The 17,398-nt window shown below is 39.4% G+C and overlaps 1 non-coding gene across 1 annotated transcript; it reads left to right on the top strand.

Moving 5' to 3' along the window:
* Positions 1–10,081: 10,081 nt before the first annotated feature.
* Trnaa-cgc (transfer RNA alanine (anticodon CGC)) lies at positions 10,082–10,154 on the top strand. Its single transcript has one exon. It is a non-coding gene; the product is annotated as a tRNA-Ala (tRNA).
* The last annotated feature ends 7,244 nt before the right edge of the window (positions 10,155–17,398 follow it).

A 17,398-nucleotide genomic window follows, 5' to 3' on the forward strand; every position in this document is an offset into this window, starting at 1 on the left:
GAATCAAACACGGTTGAAGTTACAGCTCTTCGCTGACTGAGTAAAAGTAGTGGGAAATAGTTGGTTGGTCTTTTCTAATGTACAAACCAATGTCAACCTTTTTGTCAATAAAATGTTAGCAAATGAAATACTGTTGTAAAAGGTGTTAGTACCTGCTACATGGTTAACAAAATATTTTTCCCTTACTTGATATAAAAGAAAGATTTACTGCATAAATTTCAAAGTTTCTAATATAAAATGTTGGATAGCCTACCAAATCAAAGACCTTAATGTTACATTTTTTTTAATTTTTTTTTTCTACATTTCATTGGGTAGGACAGTCATCTCAAAATTAAAGTCTTGTCAATTGCCACATGCATTCCAGAGATGTATGAACAAATACTTACATTTCAACTGTGCGGAAAGTTCCTGTGTATGAATGGACACCAAAATAAAACATTAACCCCCATGTGGTCTATATCTTATATATTATACAAACTGTACATGGGCTTCTGTTATGTTCATAATAATGCCAGCCATTAATTTATTGCTAAAATAAAATAATAGTAGTAGTAGTATTAGTAGTAGTGGTGGTGGTAAGTAACTAAAGCTGTTCTTAGCCTGGTGGTTGATATGAATGCTGCAGTGGCAGATTTACTTACAACTGATACAGATAAAACAATTCGAAGGTGGTTGTATGTATATGCTCACAATAGGCTATTTCACTAAAATACGGAGCAAGATCAGGGAGAGCATTCGGTCACTTCCTTGAATGTAGAGCAACACTAGTACTTGTGTTGGGTCAAAACATGGAAGATAGGGAAACAATGATAGCAACAAGAATGAAAGAAAAAAGTGCATTTGGCCTTTATTGACCCAACAATAACAGTTAAGGATCAGCACACCAATCCAGCATCTGCAAGGTAGCCAAAAAAATACGTACTTGAACAGGTTTTGCTGAATTTCTCACAATGGATGATTTTCCAGTAGATATTAAGGGGCTGTGTGATCTTCCCATGTTATGCGTCTAGAAATTTTTACCTCTTGGTATTTGTAGGAAATAATTGATTTTGTTTGTGACTCGTTGATATTTTACTCATAGGATGCTACTTTTACGTATTTGAGAAAGTGCAAAATTTTACATTTCTTAACATTTAAGGTGCCACTTTAATACTTTGTTGAGGTCTGACTGAATATTTGTGCAGCTTTTCTTTTGGACAGTACCTCCAGACTGTTGCTTGCATCCTGTGTGATAGTTGCATTTTGGTCCCAGATACTGGAGTTGGCAGTCATGTATGCATGAGGTGTGCTTACATGTATGTGTGGTGTGTGTCTCTTTTCTACCGATTCCTGGTGGGGTCAGGGGTTTTCACCCGCCTTGAGATGACTGGGTGTTTGTGTTGTCCTCATCATTTCGTCATCATTCATGAAAGTGGCAAGACTGGAGTGAGCAAAGGTTGGGAATATGTAAGGGCGCTGATAACTGCACAGTTGAGCACCCCACAAACCAAACATCATCATCATCATCATCATCATCTTCTACTGATGAAGGTTGTGGCTGAAAGCTTTATATAAGTGTCTTTTAATTGTGCCTGTCTGCCACCTAACATGTCTTCTGTATGGTAAGGAGCAATCTGTCTTGTTCAAAAACAATAATTCCCTAATTTGTTTGTGTATTTATGGGAAAAAAGGTAAATTTTTTGAGAATATTTGAATACTTATGAGTGCATGCTTTATACAGTATTAGCAGTAGTATACTCGCAAAAAAAGTTCACCTCAAATTTCAGTGTATATCTACATGAATTAATGTATATTTTTGAGAATTTCAGAAATTACAAATTTTGTGTGTAACATATTTCATAGTAAATTGGCATTTGTGATTTACAGTACTGTAGCATACACTCTAACAAATTTATTGTGTTAGAGTTAGTTTTCTCTTTGAAAAGGAGTGTATATTTTCTGCATTTATTGTAAATTAATATCACTTTCAAATTAGTTGGTGACCATAAGCTCAAAAATGTATCAGGGTATCAGTAACTTTAATCCCAGTTTTTTTCTGTTCTCATAACACAAATCTCTTTTTTAGTGTTAATCACATCTGTTCTCTAAGGTAACAGGAACTGCTAGTAGCATAACACACCCGGAGATCAAAAGGGAATCAATAAGCTTTTTTGTAAGCAGCTGGAAATTGCACTGACAACTGTCAAGCAAATTGGAAGCTGCTTTGAATGGGTGTGTTAGGATGGTTGCCAATACTCATGTACCAGAGATACTACATACTTCAGATACTGTCCTGCCTGTGGATACTGTTTCCTCTGCAAGAAGCACAGGATCTATTGTTACAGGGAGGGACAAGACAAAGAAGAACTAATAATGTTACATCCATCCTCCTAACCAAGTATGAGGTGCAGCTTTCTGCCAAAACTGAGTCACTGAGACTCACTTCACCTAGTGGGAAACATGAAGTGTCTACTGTCAAGGAGAGCAAACACAAAAGGTTAGGGGATATTAATCATCATCAGTTCAAACATGTGATAAATAATGTTACCTCTTAGGAAAATGGCAGCAAAGGATGGGAAGGAACACCTTGTGTACTCACTATGTATGCTTGGAGGATCATTCGACACACTGAAGAGTCTGTTCTGCCAGCCACTGAAGGAGCAATGTGCATGCAAATGCAGATTGTGATGCATGTTGCAACAACAATGCCTGTTGTCTGGGCTCTTCAGTCGTATTTGGATCATTCCAGTGACTGGCAGAACAGGTTGCTCACAGAATTTCAGTGAAGGTCATAACCTGCAGCATTGCCCCAGATCTGATTGTGAGTCAAGTGAATGGCAGGAACCAGAGACTTTAAGAGGTTTTGTGACAAGTTAGGCTGTGACTTCCTAGACCTGGTCATTGGGTTGGGAACTGTAGGGTCCCCTTAAATGTTTCATGTGTGGACTACACAACAGAGGCTGCTACCCAAGTTGCTGACTGTTTATGTAGATGATTCTGCATCACGTTCACAAGACAGCTGTAAGAGACACACAAGTTTTAATATAAGATCCAAAGAAATGACCCTAGCAGGTAAGAGTATTAAAATCCCCACTGAGGCATTCCCAACAAACTGCCAGAGTTTGAAGTGCTGAGAAAAGTAGTGCAGCTCACATAGTAGTTACAGAAAGCTGTTTAAAATTTGGCATTGATAACAGTGAGATTTTTGGAGAAAATGTAAGCATATATTGAAAGGATAGGCTAAAGGGTAATAGAGGTGGTATATTTGTCACTAGACAAGAAACTCAAAACCATAAAGATTGCATGGGCAAGATTCAGGATCAACTGTGGGCATAAATTTATAATTGGATCTTTCTATCAACCACCAAATGGAATGGAAAACAATAGAGAAAACCCTAATCATTCTATCATCATCAGAAGAGACTTTAATCATCCAACAAACAACTGGGATGATTACAGTTTTGTAAGTGGTGGATTTGATAAGGCATCCCATGAAACATTACTAAATAGCTTCTCTTAAAACCACCTAGATAGCTCAGAATATACTGGATCTAATGCTACCCATATGGAGATCTGAGCATGTAAGCACACTGCTTCCGGGATTCAGGTGGGCATGTTGGCCTCCTGCCAAATCCTTCTTGTGGGCTAATGATGAGGGCTGGTATGCTGGTCAGCCTGGGTGTGGTTCCTAGACAGTTTCACACATCTGACTAGGTGAATGCTGGACTGGTACCTATGTCACACCCCACTTATTCAATTTGCAAACATTTTGAAAATGTTCACACACTCTTGCCTGGTTAACACTAGACACAATGAGTGCTACATAAATTCCATCACAAGGGTAAATGGGTGGCAAAAGGAAGGCCATCCAGCCACCCTCTAATGTTAACAATGCCAAATCTGATAAAACCACTCTATGAAGATATGGGATATAGGAAAAAGAAAAAGAAGATATTGGGCCTAATAGCAACAAATATACCTTACCTCTTTGAAGATGATTTATTAGTTTCTCTGCTGCTCTGCAGTTGTATACTGAATTAATGAACATTCACTCCACTTGCTAAAAGGTTCCTTATTTTACTCCATGGCTGATTTCACTTTTTATATTGAAGCCATTTTCTGGTAGAATCCAAAAATGGCTTTAATCTAAAATCTGAAACCAGTTGTGGAGTAAAATAAAGAACTGTCCAGCAACTGGATTAGATATTCATTAATTAATAAATTTTTGAGGATGTACACATTGAAATTGCTATCACTGATGATGATACAGTTGTAATAACAATGATTATTAAGTAAAAATGGCAGTTAAAACAAAAAGCAAACTACAGAAAGAGGCAGTAGTGTTATATCTCAATAATGAACATGAATGTTTTAGCTCTGTAGAGCAGCATGTATAAGAACTGTGGTTAAAGTTTAAAAGCATAGCTGAGTGTGCACTTGATAGATTCTAGATAGTAAAACACTTTATGATGGCAAGGACCCTCCATAATACAAACTGCTCTGTAAAGAAACAGTGACTACTGTGTAATAGGTGTGAAACAAAGTATATGGCTTTAGATAAAGAGATAAATACATTTGGCAGTCAAGAGGGGAATGCATGAAGCCTTCAATGACTACCATAGCAGAATATTGCCCAAGATCTTTCACAACACCAAAGTTCTGTTAGTGGCACCAAAGTTAAGTGTCCAGTCACTCATGGATGAGACAAGAATGGAGAAAGCAGAAATGTTGAACTCTATTTTCAAACGTTCCTTTACAATGTAAAATCCACGGGTACTGCCTCAGTCTAATTCACGCACCACTGCAAAGATAAGTGAAATAGATATTAGTGCCAGTGGCATTGAGAAATTGAATGAAGCTCCATTATCCAGTGGAATATGTATCAGATTATGTACTGAATTTTCTGCTGCATTAGCCCCTAGTTTGACCATAATATATTGCGAATCTCTCTAAAGAAAACCATGCTCAGTAGTTAGAAGAAAGTAATGGTCACACCTGTCTACAAAAAGGGTAGCAGAAGTGATTACAAAACTAACTTCCAGTGTCCATGACATTCATTTGTTGCAGAATCTTAGAACATATTCTGAGCTCAAATGGAATGAGGTATCTTGAGCAGAATGACCCCTTCCATGTCAGTCAGCATAGATCCTGAAAACATCGATCATCTGAAAACCAACTCATACTCTTCTCATTACATCCTGGAAGCCAGGCATGCAGCATTTTTTTATTTCCAAAAGCATTTGATTCCGTATTACACTTACGCTTATTATCAAAAATATGGTTGTACGGTGTATCAAATGGAATTTGTGACTGGATTAAGGTTTTTCTGGTAGAGAGGACAGAGCGTGTTTTCTAATATCAACAGATGTAGAGGTAACTCCAGATATGCCCCTTGCTGTTTAGGCTGTATATTACTCAGACTTTTCACAGATGACGCTGTGATCTGTAATTTTTTTGAGTTATCAGTCTCCTGACTCGTTTGATGTGGCCTGCCACGAATGCACCTGCAGGGGTAACCTCTTCATCCCAGAGTAGAACTTGCACCCTAAATCCTCAGTTCTTTGTTGGATGTATTCAGATGTCCGTTTTTTCCTACATTCCCTCTTAGTACTATGCAGGTTATCCCCTGATGCCTGAACATACGAGGGGGGACCCAAAAGAAATCGGACTCCGAGGGTGCTGCCACTCGTAGACGTACTGCAGGGTTCTCACGCTAGATGGTGTTAGTAGAGACCTTCATGAAACAGCTGTGCAGACGGCGTCAATATAGAGCTGAACGTGCAAGTGTGGTATTGTGTTTCTCTGACTGTTGGCGGGTTACCTCTACGAAGTCGTTATGGCAACTTTAAAAGAACAAAGAGTGTGTGTGAAATTATGTTTCCTACTTAAAAAAACTGCAACAGAGATACACCAAATGCTTCAGGAAGCTTTCCAGGAGGATGCTATGAGCCGCACACAGGTTTTCGAGTGGTTTGGGCGCTTTAAACTTGGTGAGATGTGTGTTGAAGACCAAGCTCGTTCTGGACGCCCTTCAACATCGCAAAATGAGGAGAACATTGAAAAGGTCCGCCAAAAGATCAACGAGGATCATCGTCAAATGATCGACCAAATTTCAGCAGAGACAGGAATCAGTTGGAGCTCGTGCCAGCAGATTTTGAGTGAGGATTTGCACATGAGACGTGTTGCTGCTAAATTTGTTCCGCACCTTCTCACACAGGAGCAAAAAACCATCCGCATGAATGTGTATCAGGACTTGAAAACAGATATTGCATATGATCCAAACTTCTTGAACAAAGTCATTACAGGGGATGAGAGTTGGTGTTATGGATATGACGCAGAAACCAAGCAAGCGTCAAGCCAGTGGAGGACTCTCCCAGACCAAAAAAAAAGCAAGGCAAGTGAGGTCAAATGTGAAGACAATGATCATTGTCTTTTTTGATGTTCGTGGAATTGTGATCGGGAATTCGTACCCCCTGGCTAGACTGTTAACCAGTACTTTTGCTTGGATGTTTTAAAGCGTCTGCGAGAGGATGTGAGGAGGAAATGCCTGGAACTTTGGCGATCAGGTGACTGGTTTCTGCATCACGACAACGCTCCAGCACACACGGCCTTACGAGTGATCCACTATTTGGCATCTCAGAGGTGGTCTGTCATTCCCCAAGCTCCATATTCGCCGGACCTAGCCCCGTGCGACTTTTTCTTATTTCCTCGAATGAAAACAAAAGCTAAAAGGGGAGCGTTATGACGATGTGGAGGCGGTAAAAACAGCTTCGAAAAGGGCACTGGACAATATAAAACTTTAAGAGTTCCAAACATGCGTCTAGCATGGAGAGTATTTTGAAGGTGACTTAAGTAATTTTGTAAAAAGGTTCATCAATAAATTTTTTATGACAACAATCCGGTTTCTTTTGGGTCCCCCTCGTATGTCCTATCACTCCACCCTTCTTCTTGTCAGTGTTTTCCATGTATTCCTTCCTTCACCGATAATGTGGAGAACCTCCTCATTTCTTATTTTATCAGTCCATCTGATTTTAACATTCTTCTGTAGCACCACATGTCAAACACTAATGAACTACTGCCTGAAAAAAACTGCACAAATATTCAGCCAGGTCTTGATGATAAGATTTTCAAATGGCACAAAAATTCAAAACTTTCTTTAAATGTTCAGAAATGTAAAATTCTGCACAAAAAAAAAAAAAAAAAAAAAAAAAAAAAAAAAAAAAAAAAAAAGTTCAATCCTATCCACCCACTATTGCCATCAGTTTTGAAAAATTTCTCAAAATATCTTATGTTTGTATATTCTGGAATAACAATGTTTGTAATAATAGCTGCACTCTCTGTCTGGGAATTCAGTCCTGTCCTGGCTGTATGCTGGTGTTCATAATAAAAATGCTTTCACTGTTAAGTGTCATACTTCATGACAACCATGCTTTTGGATTTGGACTCAGTTCTGTTTACGACTTAATAGTGAGTCACAATTGGAATCAGTCAACTCATACAAATACTTTGGGGTAACAATTTGTATACAATATGAAATGAAACAATCACTGAGACCCAGTTGCAAGTAAAGCAGGCGGCAGACTTCAGTTCATTGGTGGAATACTAGGGAAATGCAATCAGTCTACAAAGGAGACTGCTTACAAAACACTTGTGCCACCCGTCCTAGAATACTGTTCAAGTGTGTGGGACCTGTACCAAATAGGACTACAGGAGACATTGAATGTATACACTTTCTGATCAAAAATATCTGGACACCCCTATATAATGCAGAATTGACAATTAGATGTCATGAGAGGTGGATCCACCAGTATAAAAGGAGACAAGAGTACTTTGTTGTCAATACAGAAGCAGTGATAGAAGAAAGGAATGGTCTGAAGAGCTCATTGACTTCAAAACATAGATTAGTCATAGGATGTCACCAGTTCAACCCTTCTAAAGCTGCCCAAGTCAATTGTTGGTGATTGTGAAGTGGAAATACGGAGGAACATAAACAGCTAAATGAAGACCAGGCAGACCTCATTTACTGACCAATAGAGTCTGTCGAGCATTGTGGAGGGTGGTTGTAAAACATCACATGGAGTCATTAGAAGGAACCATTTGTGAGCTCTAAAATGCTACCAGCAGTCAAGCTAGCTTAGTCATTGTAAGTAGGAGTGTCTTGACAATGAATGACGGAAACATCTCATTTGGAGTGATGAAACACACTATATCTTGTGGCAATATGATTGAGGAGTTTGGGTTTGGTGAATGCCTGGTGAACTTTGCTTGAAATGATATGTAGTGCCAACAGTGAATTATGAAGGGGATGGTGTTATGGTACGGAAGTGTTTTTGTGGTTAACATGGTCCCCTATTTGTGCTTAAGAAAAAGCTAAATGCAGAATGATATGAACAAATTGTGCGTGTGTTCTGCATGCATTACAGGAACATTGTGGAGACTATGATTGTCTGTATCAGCATGACAATGCACTCTGTCATAAAGCAGCATCTGTGAGGTATGGTTTGTGAAGAATAACATTCCTGAAATGAGTTGGCCTGCCCAGAGTCCCAACCTGAACCCAGTGGGACACTATTGAGATGAGTTAGAATATCAACTTTGCTTCAGACCCATGTCCAACCTCGTGTGGCTTAGACTCTTGAGGAAGAATGGGCTGCCAGTCATTCATTGACGTTGAGGTACCTCATTGGAAGTGTCCCCAGCAAGTTCAAGCCATCATAAAGGTGAAGGATGGACACACTCCACATTAAAGTCCACTAATAGGTGTCCAGATACTTTCCTCAGATAGTGTATCTGTGTGAGCAGTAGTTGATGTATGTAGCATGTATGATGTATGCTCAAAGTATTTTCATTAGGGGGAATATAGTGGGGAAGCCAGTGGGCATTCTAGTGAGATCCTCTCCTGTGAATGCAGAAACTGTAGTAGAAATAAGTTGACAGAGGAGCAGGAGCGTAAGATCTGTGCCCTTCAGGTGTAGTTACAATACACAAAGAACGGACTAGATAGCTTGAGGAGGGTGAAGGGTGCTGGGGAATGGGAAATGGCAGTTGGCAAGAAGGCAGTTAGGAGGAGGAAGTATTCAGACAGTTGTACTTTTGCAAATATGCAATAGATTTGACCAACTGTCATTGTTGAGTGGAGAGGAGCCTCTTGTAGCTGTAGACATAGGAAACATGCAGCAGTTATCTGCAGTTAGGAAGCCTAAGTTAGTTGAAAAGTCTAACAGAAAGAAGAAGGCTCTGCTGCTAGGTGGTTTGCACGGCAGAGGTGTGGGCCAGCAGTTGCAGGAAGTGTTGGGGAGTGAGTACCGAGTCACCAGCATTGTGAAGTCTAGTGCAGGGTTGGCTCAGGTAACTGATAGCATAGGGGAGTTATGTAAGAATTTTAAAAAAAGAGGATCAGGTAGTGATTGTGGGTGGAGCAGCAGATAGTCTAGATAGGGACAGGGAATGTGATGTAGGTGGTGACCTGGTTAAGATAGCTGCTCAAACTGGTGGCACTAATGTGCACTTTATGCAACTGTTTCAGCATTACGATTGGCCTCATCTTAATGTTGCTGTAGGTGTGTTGACATGGGGCAGGAGAAGGCACTGACAGCAGAGGGCATGGGTCACATTGCAGTGGTGCCAGTTGAGTCTGTCAAGAGATTGGATTTCACTAGGCATGGCTGCATCTCAATAGGTATGGGAAGGGGAAGCTGGCTAAGCTTGTAGGTGACAGTTTAGTGGATGATGTCGGGCTTACTCATGGAAAAATTCCTATAGTAGTTGGTGTTAGAGCTGCACCTTTTTTAGATTGAAGTCAGCTGCCTAAAGGAAGTCCCTGTAACAAAGGAATCACCTTCAGAGGGGGTCAGGTATCCAAGCAGAGAAGGAATTAGCATATTTCATCAGAATATAAGAGGTATCAGAGATAAAGTTAGTGAACTGCTTCTAGATATTGACTCTGGCATTATTGCTATATCGGCACACCACTTAAATAATTTGACAATTCAGAGGCTTACTTTACCAGGATACAGATTAGCTGGCTGTTTTTCAAGGAGTTCCTTGCACAATATGGGAGTGGCCATGTACGTAAAAAGCAGTATTCCATTTGAGTGTACCGAGCGAGGTGGCGCAGTGGTTAGCGCACTGGACTCGCATTCGGGAGGACGACGGTTCAATCCCGTCTCCGGCCATCCTGATTTAGGTTTTCCGTGATTTCCCTAAATCGTTTCAGGCAAATGCCGGGATGGTTCCTTTGAAAGGGCACGGCCGATTTCCTTCCCCATCCTTCCGTAACCCGAGCTTGCGCTCCGTCTCTAATGACCTCGTTGTCGACGGGATGTTAAACACTAACCACCACCACCTCCATTTGAGTGTGTAGACGTATCACGGCACTATACTGAACAGATATTTGAATGTTGTGCAGAGGTAGTTGAATTTAGTGAAACTAAACTTCTAATTGTTGTTGTTTACAGGTCCCTTAACTCTGGCTTCAGACCATTTCTGCTCAAGCTAGAGAGGATTCATGGTTCACTTTATAGTTAACTTTATAGGAAATACCAAAAATTAGTTATATGTAGTGACTTCAATATTAATTTTGTATATGACTGTGCAAGAAAAAGGATGTTGGTAGATTTCTTAAACTCATATGATCTGATGCAGACTGGTTTTTCCAACCAGGGTGCAGGGGAATAGTAGCACAGCCATAGATAATATTTTTATTGATAATATTCTTCTCGGGTATGCAGCCGGATCATAACGTCTTCATGATCCGGCTGCATACCCGAGAAGAATATTATCAATTATTACGCCGGGAAAGCCTTCGTAGTCACAATATTTTTATTCATTCTTCATTACTAAATGGCATTCAGGAACTAAAAAATTATGAGGCATGCGGTGAAGACCACATATTTGCAGAAATCTGAAAGAATGCTGGAAAACCTGCTGTCATAAATCTCCACCAACATCTAATTGAAATATGAATCAGAGAAAATTCCAGAGCACTGGACCTCCATTATTTAAAAAAGGAGATAGAACCCACCCAGATAATTACAGAGGAATAACCCTTCTGGGCTGCACATACAAAATTTTCTCTCGCATAATTTACAATAGGATCAAAAACATTCTGGAACCACAACTTGGAGAACATCAAGGAGGATTTCAACCATACAGAAGCTGCTCAGACTAAATTCTTTACCAAAACTAATAATGGGGTATTACAAGTATAGAAACAAACAGTTATTCATCTCAGTCATAGATTTAAAAAAAGCATATGATAGTGTTCATAGACCCACACTTCTAAAAATCCTTAGAGCATATAGCCTCCATCCCAAACTGGTTAGACTCATTCAGCTAATTTTAACTAACACAAATTCAAAGGTGAAGTTTAAAGGAGAAATGTCAAAAGCTTTCACAGTAGAAACAGGAGTCAGACAAGGTGATGGATTGTCCTCTTTGCTTTTAAATGTGGCCTTTGATTACATCATGACAATCTGGCAAAAAGAAAATCCGTGTAAAATCAAAATTGGAGGATAGCCCTTGACGTGGAAGAAGTTCGTGCTCAGATCACAAGTCTCCAGAAAATTGCTTCAAAAATATGATTACAAATATCCTTTGAGAAAACTGAAATCATGCCTGTGAAACCTCTTTGCATAGATAAAATCTTCATAAATGATCAAGCAATTAACATAGTTCTACAATTTAAATATCTTGGAGAAATTATGTTGCACAACTTGGTTGAGAAAGCAACATGGATAAATAGAACAACAAAATGAAAAAAGCACAATTTCTAACCTGGTCAACATATAATAAGAAATGACTGTCAATAGACAATAAGATCCAACATAACAAAACTGTAACACTCTCGGAAGCAACTTAGGCTTGTGAAACTCTGTTCCAAATTAAAAATGAAAGAAGAACCAATCAACTCCAAGACTGAATGAAGAATTATAAGAACATGCATCAATAAAAAATACCAGATTGATGGAGTCTGGAGAATCCTCCATAATGAAACTGTCTATTGTGAGATTGACCCAATCACCAGCACAATGAAGAAGAAAAGAATCTCATATTTCTTTTATGTCTTATGACTGCCTGACAACAGGATTTTAAAACTAGTTATGAGAAGTCTCTGACAGAAGACAAGAGGACGGTGGGTCAAAGAAATTCAGCAAGATCTTGAAGCAGTCGGACTTGCGCAGAGAACAAAAACAAAATTAACACTCTCCTTAATAATCATAAATTTTCAGCATAAATGACGCACCGAAGACTGGTAGAGATTTCAGACGAGTTAAGAAAATTGCGTTAGGAACAAATGAAAAAGTACTGGACGGAGTGCAAGAAGTAAGTAGTCCAATTTTCAGAGAGAAAGTGAACATGGAGTGACTGAAGTGGTCCAATATGGCCAATCCAGTTAATAAAAAATGGGATTCTGTTAGTAAAAGGGTGAATGGCCTTTCAGACCATAATGCACAAATTTTAACACTAAAAGACTTTTGCACTCAAACAGATGTCACATATAATTACAAACTATGTAGGAAAGCTAATCGAATGGCAACAGAGTTTTTTTAAACCTCATTAAGGAACATGAGTGGCAGGACGTTTACAGTGCCGATAACACATATGACAAATACAATGCTTTCCTTAACACATTTCTCATGCTCTTTGAGAGTTGTTTTCCATCAGAACATTCTAAACGAGGTACTAGCAGTAAAAGGCAGTCTGGGTGGCTGACTAGTGGAATAAGAATATCATGTAAAGCAAAGTGGGAATTATATCAAAATGTTAGAAGTAGTCACAATCAAGCTGCAGTAGCCTACTACAAACAGTACTGTAGGGTGCTTGAAAATGTTATTAGAAAGGCAAAGAGTATGTGGTATACAAATAGAACAGCTAATTCACAGGATAAAATTAAAACCATATGATCAGTTGTGAAGGAAGTGTCTGGTCAGCAGCACAAGGTCAACGATATAAAGTCACTTCATAGTAAAAATATTTCTGTAACTAATAAGTCAGATATATGTACAGTATTTAACAGTCATTTTCTGAGTATTACTGGTGAATTAAATAAAAACTTAGTTTCTACAGTGAATCATTTAACTTCCATGGTAAATGCTTTTCCGAGACTGATGTCTGAAATACTACTCTGTGATGCTGGCAAGGGGGAGACTGAGACAACAATTAAATCACTGAAGACTCTCTTGGATGTTATGGAGTTCCTAGCAGAATATTAAAGTACTGTGCTGCACATCTTAGCCTTGTACTTAGCCATATTTGTAAGTTTTCCTTTAAGAATGGTCAGTTTCCTGAACGATTAAAGTACTCAGTAGTAAAGCTGCTTTATAAAAAGAGAGAAAGGGATATGTTGACAATTTCAGACCTATTTCTATGCCATCAGTTTTTGTTAAAGTTATTGAAAAGGCTGTGTATGTAAGAATAATTGATCATTTTATATCACATAATTTGCTATCAAATGTACAATTGGGCTTTAGAATTCGTTTAACAACTGAAAATACTATATTCTCTTTTCTCTGTGAGGTACTGGATGGATTAAACAGCCGGCCTGTGTGGCCGTGCGGTTCTAAGTGCGTCAGTTTGGAACCGCGTGACCGCTACGGTCGCAGGTTCGAATCCTGACTTGGGCATGGATGTGTGTGATGTCCTTACGTTAGTTAGGTTTAAGTAGTTCTAAGTTCTAGGGGACTGATGACCTCAGTAGTTAAGTCCCATAGTGCTCAGAGCCATGGATTAAACAAAGGGTTTTGAATGCTAGGCATATTTTTTATTTAACTAAGGCATTTGATTGTGTTGAACACAAAATATTGCTCCAGAACTTGGACCATTATGAAATACAGGGAGCATCTCACAATTGGTTCACCTGTTACTTTAACAGCAGATAGCAAAAGGTCATAATTCACAGTGTTGAGAATGGCTGTGATGTGGGGTGTGAGTGGGGTATGGTCAAATGGGGGTGCTCCTGTTCCTTATTTATATAAATGATATGCCCTGTAGTATTACAGGTAATTCTAAGATATTCGTGTTTGCTGATGACACTAGCTTGGTATGGTGGCTAGAGTCTCACAGTTTACTAATGACTGCACAGTGTGGATTTCGAGCGCACTGTTCTGCAGTTGACCATCTTGTAACTTTGCCCACCCATGTCATGAATGGTTTTCGACGAAAATCCCGCCATCCATTTTTGTTTTTTTTTTTTTTTACACTAGCCCGGTTGAGAGTGTATGCTGAAGCTGCTGAAATACCACTGGGACTTTCTCCTCAGCTGGTATGCATGCTGTTTGTCTGCCATACATGGACACCTGCCCAATATGGGGCAAATCCCTATTCTCTGTTACCTCTTGGAGTCCGCTTTCACACTTGCTCCAGTGGCTTAACTTCACACTACCTGCAATCTTCCTGGTAGGTGTGAACCCTTCACCACCTTGGCTTCGTGAAGCGGCCCTTGTTAACCTTGGCCTTCATTCACTTCCTAAGGACATTACCCTAGCCTCTCTCTATGGCCTTCAGTTTCATGGCCTTCGCATGGAACTTGGCGATACTACCTTTCTGTACACTGATGGCTCTCAGACTGACTGTATTGCCATTGGCGCCAATGTTTTTGATATCAGCTTCTGGCACACTGTTCAGTATTTACAGCCGAGCTCTTCGCCCTTTTATCAGGCCATGTAGCACATCCAGCAACACAGACTTTTCAATTGTGTCCTCTGCTCAGACAGTCTCAGCATCCTTGAAAGTCTGTGACCACTGTACACTGCCAGTGCAACAGGTCCAGGAAAACTGTCACTTGCTTACTTCTGGTACAGCCAGAGTGATGTTTATGTTGGTTCCTGGTCATGTCAGTCTGTCAGGAAACGAGGCTGCTGCCAAGGCAGCAGTCCTCTTACCTCAGCCCACTAGTTCCTATATTCCCTCCAATGATCTCTGCTTTGTCGTCTGTCAGGAGGTGGTGTCACTTTGGCATCGCCATTGGTCCTTTCTTCATGGGAATAAGCTCTGGGTTATTAAGCCTCTCCCAGTGGTGTGGACAACCTCCTCTCGGCCCTCCCACAAGGAGGTCATTTTTACTAGGTTTCGTATTGGGCACTGCCTTTTTAGCCATCGTCATCTGTTAAGTTGCGCTCCCCCACCACTTTGTACACATTGCACCCAAGTTTTAACTCTCCGCCACTTCTGACAAAATGTACATTTTTTAACCATTTACTTTCCCACTTGGGTTTGCCATCTGAGTTATCGGCCACTTTAGCAAATGATGCGCGGGCTGTCGACTGTGTTTTACTTCTTATCTATCATAGCAATATGGTGAAGGCCATTTAATTTTTAGTTCTAGACATCAGTTTCTGTATAGTGTCTTTTGTAGCCCTTTCTTCATGTCCCTATTTTTAGTTGTATTCTCTTAAGTCAATTGGGATTGATGTATAGTCGTTTTTCAATTTTTCTCTGTCGTTGTGTTCTATAGTTTTGACTTGGGCAAGTATGACCCCAGGGTTTGAAAAGTTCCAGATGGCTTGTATCAGCAAAAATGCACTCTTCTGTTTTGACATACAGATTATGAAATCACACTAACCTACGTAAGTGTTACAACCACAGAACAAATGGCTTACAACAAATGCAGCACAAAGGAATGTTATTGAATGCTGTTTTGGACATGTGAAACAGTGTTATCCATTTCTCCAAAAACAATTTGATTAACAACAGAGAAAATTATTGTATCACATCTGAGTCTGCATAAAGAATGAGACGGTGATCCATGAAAATGAACACTGGACAAAAGGACCCATCTCCATATTGGAACAGAACTGGTGACATCTATAGCAATTAGCAGAGGCCAGCATTAGGAAGTCTGCTCATCACTTCGGGGCAGGTATTTTTTTTTTTGATTAGTAATAATTTAGTGTGATATACTTCTTTATAATAAAAATGTAAAAAAATCTTGACAATTACAAATATTACAATATATATGCAATGATCTTCAGTCTGCTTAAATTTGTTCATTCTCGTGAACTTTGTTGTTCTCATCTCACACAGCAACACTTGCAGCTGTTTGGGCGTAACCAGTAAAAAAAAAAAAGGACTGCAGGCAATGAGCCTGATCATTGTTTCAGTCTTATACTCACTGAGATTTTTCTTTCCACCACTTCCGCTAGCTCCCTCAGCAGTCACCTCAGGCATCAAGCATGGCTCCACCTTATGGAGAAACATGTCAGGATTATGGTTTTTGTAAATATCAATTTTGCTGGCCCCCTGAAGAATCTACAAATTTACATATTTCTGATTATGTCAGTGAACTGTTCATTCCATACTCTCTTGTTCGATACTCTTGCCACAGATGAACTATGTGTGGTTACAACAGACCCAAGAATGCTTTCTTCCACTCTTTTATGTCGCAGATACAATATGGTGGCCTGCTCTTATTTTGACCACATCAGTAGCTTTCTTCCCTTTCAATTTTACCAGCTGCATTTTGATTAAAATCTTCTTGTGACATTTGAAAGTTTGGTGCTTTTTCAGTCAGATTTTTAAGACGAAAAATTTGCAGCATAGTGCAAATCCATCCTGGAGCGAAACATTGGACTGCAAGCTTTGCCACCTGAACACACAGGTAACAGTAGTGAGCAGAGCCACATTTCTGATTTCAGCTGAACTGCAAGTTGTTTATTAGTAATATCCATTGTGAATGTGAGATTACTGGAATGGCTAGCACATTAGCAAAAACAAATATAAATAAATATCACTTTGTACATATGCACAGTAAGCAGTAGTCCACGTACAAATGAATTGGTTATACTCATCGAGTGATTGTTAAGAATCAAATTTCACGTTATATAAGACAGGAATTATTGGGGCCTGTGGAGTTAAGAGCTTTAATCAAAGAACACCTTCACTTTATTTTATTCGCACACCTAGTTCCATAGGATCAAATTGAGAAGCAAATCTCAAAGGTCATGGAATGTGTCAGTACATGAAATTACAAAATAAAAGTAATAACATATAAAATAAAATCTTCATGAACCAAAAAAAAGTCAAGTCATAAGTTTAAGTAAACATAATCAACAATATAATCCAGGAATTGGCTTAATTTTTCAAGTAACTCCTCAACAGAATAGGAATAACCCCCGAGGAAACAGTTTAGTTTCAGTTTGAAAGCACATGGATTACTGCTAAGATTTTTTAAATTCTTGTGGTAGCTTACTGAAAATGGATACAGCAGTATACTTCACACCTATTTACACAACAGTCAACAATGTGCAATCCAAATGCAGATTGGATTTCTGCCTAGAGTTAAGCGAGTGAAAACCGCTAATTCTTGGGAATAAGCTGATATTTGTTGATAAGAAACAACAGCGAAATCCACACTGTGCGGTCGTTAGTAAACTGTGAGACTCTAGCCACCATACCAGTCAGGCATGAATCTTACATTCCA

This window comes from Schistocerca serialis, chromosome 2 (genome assembly GCF_023864345.2).
Source record: "Schistocerca serialis cubense isolate TAMUIC-IGC-003099 chromosome 2, iqSchSeri2.2, whole genome shotgun sequence".
Classification (NCBI taxonomy): domain Eukaryota; kingdom Metazoa; phylum Arthropoda; class Insecta; order Orthoptera; family Acrididae; genus Schistocerca; species Schistocerca serialis.